This window comes from Hemitrygon akajei, chromosome 2, assembly GCF_048418815.1.
Source record: "Hemitrygon akajei chromosome 2, sHemAka1.3, whole genome shotgun sequence".
Classification (NCBI taxonomy): domain Eukaryota; kingdom Metazoa; phylum Chordata; class Chondrichthyes; order Myliobatiformes; family Dasyatidae; genus Hemitrygon; species Hemitrygon akajei.
Genome location: NC_133125.1, coordinates 129,021,324 through 129,026,094, shown reverse-complemented (window position 1 = coordinate 129,026,094; position 4,771 = coordinate 129,021,324).

Below are 4,771 nucleotides of genomic sequence, written 5' to 3'. Positions count from 1 at the left end.
CTCCTCTTCCGTTTTCGCTCTCCAGAATAGGTAGACAAGCTCTTAACCCTATTGTTAAACATACTTTAAAAATTTGGTTTCAATTTCGTAGATTTTTTTAATTAAATGATTTTTACTTTCTAGTAATATTTATTCTAATTTCTTTTTTAAACCGTCAACTTTGGATAAGACTCTAACATGGAAAATTAAGGGAATAAAAACTTGTTTAGATTTGTTTTTACAAGACTGTTTAATGTCTTTTTCACAGTTAATGGATAAATATGATATCTCTAATACACATTTTTTCAGGTATTTACACGTTAGGAATTTTTTACGTGATTTTTTACCAAATTACCCTTTGGCCTGCTCTTTAAATTTGGCTTAAGTTATTTTTCAGTTTAAACCTTTTCAAAAACAATTCAAATAGCTATCATTTATAAAAGTTAATGAATGCTCGCATGTCGCCTAATGATAGGGTTCAACGCACCTGGGAAGTAGAACTTCAACATTCACTCTCAGATAACCAATGGAGTAAAATTTATTATTTTGTCAATAATTCAGCTATCTGTGCATGCCATATCTTAATTCAGTTTAAGATAGTACACAGGGCTCATATGTCCAAAGATAAATTGGCGCATATTTTTCCTAATATAAGCCCTATTTGTGACAGATGTAACGCATAAGTGGCTACTCTAACTCATATGTTTTGGTCATGTGTAAGTTTAAATAATTTTTGGAGGGATGTGTTTGGAATATTATCTAAAGTTATAGATATGGATGTTCAATCTAATCCACTTACAGCAATTTTTGGGATTTTTCCAGAGGAAGCAAGCAAAGTGTCTGCTTCCGCCCAACATGTGATAGCTTTTTCAACTTTATTGGCTAGGAGAGCTATTTTGCTACACTGGAAAGAATCTAACCCACCTACTGTTTTCTATTGGCTCTCCTTCATTATGTCATGTTTAAGTTTGGCGAAGCCAGACATTTGATACATCCTTTGATTTTGAACAAGTCTGGCGACTCTTTATTCAATATTTTCACATGATTTAATTTATCTTTATTTATTTATTTTTCTTTATTCTGTTTGGGGATAATCCTTATCCATGAAGGTTCTGAGATGACTGGAAGGGTGTGTTTTTCTCTCTCTCTCTTTTTTAAATCTTATCCTCAATTGGACTGCCCAATCTTTCTTTTTCTTTTCTTTCTATCTTTTTTTTGTTTCAATTTAGTTAGTGGGTTTTTTTTCTTTATCAATAAAATTTCCAATCTTTTTTTACGATTGCTATGAGGAGTTGTAGTTTTTTTTTGACCATTGTATATATAACAGCATAATATTTTACCTATTTGATTTTGACATTATATACTTCATGTTTTTACTATTGCGGTTTATATGTCTTTTATATTATCTGCTTGTTAAACTCCTCTTCCGATTTATATATTCTTTATTTGAAAATCAAGAAAAAGGATTGACAAATAAATGAGACTGGAGTTTTCCAACTTTCTGCCTAGATCTTGACATGATCCAGAAACTATGCAAAGGAATTACATTTAAATATTCAAGTTATATCCATAATTAGTTGTGCTTGAGTTCCTTCAGTCCTTCACTTTGTGTTTATTCTGAAGTCAATTCACACTGACAGCCTCCAAATCTGGCTGCTTCCCTGCCCTCATCAGCTGAATGTGTTTCTTACAATTGCAATAGTTAGGTGCCATTCAAACATTGGGGACAGAAATTTAAATCATATTTGCTCACTGCTATTCCAATGACTAACAATCAATCAAAGCTTCATTCAGATCTGTTTCCCTCTACATAAGCTACAATTGCTTTCAATTTGTTTAAAATGAGTTATATCAAAGTCATTGGTCCAACCCTAGAACATAAGAGCTACAATGACCAGTCTGTTGACACAATCAGTTGGACCTATTGAAGTACTGCAGCAATTACTTCAATAGTTTAAAGATCAGTGAAATCTGGAGACCTCCTGTAGCATTTTTATCAGTGTTTTACTATAACTTCATGATTACACCAATTTTGAGGGAAATTTTACAGCTGAATTTAGATACTGTAAGTCAGCTTCCAAATAATCGTGAGTGGGTAAGGTCACCTTGGCAAAATGTCACCAAATCCAGTTTATTTTCCCTCTAGAAAACTATGTTTTCTGTAATGTTTCAGATTTGGAATCAATCTCCTTGAAACTTACTGCATGCAATACTTCAACATTTATAGTCAGACAGAATGGAAATGGGTTTCCTGGTCCATCCTGACCAAGATGCCAATTTAAACCAATACCATTTGCTCATATTTGGCCCGCATCCCTCTGAAGTTTAGAGTCTAAACCTTTTCCATCCATGCACCTGTCCAAATGTCCTTTAAATATTATTAATGCACCTGCCTCAACCATTTCCTATGGTAGCTCCTTCCTTATACAAACCACCTTCTGGGCGGAAAATGTGCTCTCAGGTAACTACTAAATTTAACCCCTCTCGTCTGAGAGCTTTGCTCTCTTGTCCGTGATCCATCAACCCTATTGATGCCCCCTCCTGATTTTATACACCTCTTTAAGATCACCCCTTATTCTCCTGCTTTCTAGTGACTAAACTCCCAGTTTACTCAGCAATTCTATTTCATTCCCTTAAAACTTGGCAACATCCCCAATTTTTTTCTGCACTCTTTCCAGCTTAATGGCATCTTTCCTACATTGCATGGTGACCATAACTGAACACAGTAGCACAACTTCCATACTCATTACCCTGATAGATGAAGACTGGCAAGACACAAGCCTTCTTCACTGTCCTATCTAGCTGTGACGTTAATTTCAAGGAACTGGAGCAAAAGTATGGCAGGTTTTTATGGATTTTTTTCTGGTTTTGGAGCAACATAATTAACTTGAAAAAGCAAGGTATTTTTGCGATGTTTTGAATGGTTCCAGAGGCAATTAAACCAGTTAACACTAACAATAGGGTTCACATCAGCAAACACAATCCTGTATCCTGGATTTCAAAATCAGTGCTAATGAGGCATATTAAACTGACCTTATTTAATGCATTCATATAGAATGTAGGATGTGCGCCTTCTCCTGCCCACTAGCACTGTTTAGTGGCTTACATACATGGCCAAATGCTTTGAAGCTCTTTAGTAATTAGGTCTAAATTTTCCCAATACATTGCAGCATCAAAGATAAATTTATAGCTTTCACAGACTGATGCCTTATTTTAATATTTAGTTGCAAGGTCTTTTGCTCTTCAGTTTTATCTTAATAAGCCTTTTAATCATGTTATTATTTAGGGACTTCTTAAATATAATGAAGCTACAATGCATTCACTGGAGTACCATATCTCAGATGCACCGATTCATTCAGAGAGTGATCCATACTTCCGTTGCAGAATGCAATGATTACAGCCCAAGGAACAATAAAATTGATAGTTCCCAGATTACTGACATATCTGTTGCCTTATTTATTGGACGAGCCTGAATAACAGTAGTACCTACTTAACAATGTTAGCAGCTTGACCATGCAGTTAATGAACCACTGTTAGACAAAATTTAATACCTCAGCATGTTATAAGGAACTAAGTAGTCTTTGAGATAATATACAGGCTGCAGCAGGAGAGGCAAGGTGGGGGGCCGATCAAGATACATTTGCAGAAATAAATCATTTTCCTCCTCTGTATCTGTGGTTTTGACTATTCCTGAAACTGTGAAATTCACACATAATAAAGACAGCAATTGAATCATTGTTAGAATGAAATAGATCAGTTAGAATAATTATTGTCAATAAAACACTGTTGGGTGACATGATTGTCAATTTGCTAATAGAATGATATTTTTTCAATGAATACTGTGTTAACTTTGGTAATTACAACAAAAACTACTGTAACAAAGACCATGCAATTAAAGCAGAAAGGTATAAATTAGTGTGCATTCCTGCATGCTCTAGGCCAAGAGAGGAGGTTAGGGAAGGGGTTGGTTGACGATGGCTTGCATACACCTGAGCTGAAGATCAAAGGGGAAGCCAAGGAATCAGTTGGCAACATCCAGCAAATTTTAATAGGCAGTCATTAAGTTCCTTGAGACTGCTTTGCCATTCAATAAGATCGTGTTTGATCCCATTTTGAATTTGAAATCTGCGACTTGGGCTGTGTTGACTTACTGCAAGTTCAAAAGACATTTGCTTGAAATTAAGTCTTTAATTTCACCTGTTTTGAACCATCATAAATTCAGGAAACATCTCTAACACAATCCATATCCACATCGGCCCATCAAGTCTATTCATTCCATCATGGCTGATCTATCTCTCTCAATCCCATTTTCCTGCATTCTCCCCGTAACTTTTGACACCCATATTAATTAAGAACCTACTGCTTCAGATATACTGTACCCAATGACTTGGCCTCCACTGCTGTCAATGGCAATGAATTCCACAGAGTCACCACCCTCTGGCTAAAGAAATAACTCCTCGATGCTGTTCTAAAAGGACAGAGGGTTGGTCTGATGGAACATGGAGTTAAATGTGCAGAAAGAATAAGTAAACTTAGGAAGGACAACAAAATTCAAGGGGCGTATAGCCTGATGGGAGATCGGGGAGCTGGGTAAAGCACAATAGGCAGCGATTTAAACAGAGAGAGGAGAAATGGACTAAAAATTCTATATCTGAATGCACGAAGTGTCAGAAATAAGGCTGATGAGCTTGAAGCTCAGGTGCGAATGGGTAACTATGATGTTGTTGGGATTATGGAGACATGGCTGCAGGGAGATCAGACCTGGGAAATGAATGTACAAGGGTATACGTGC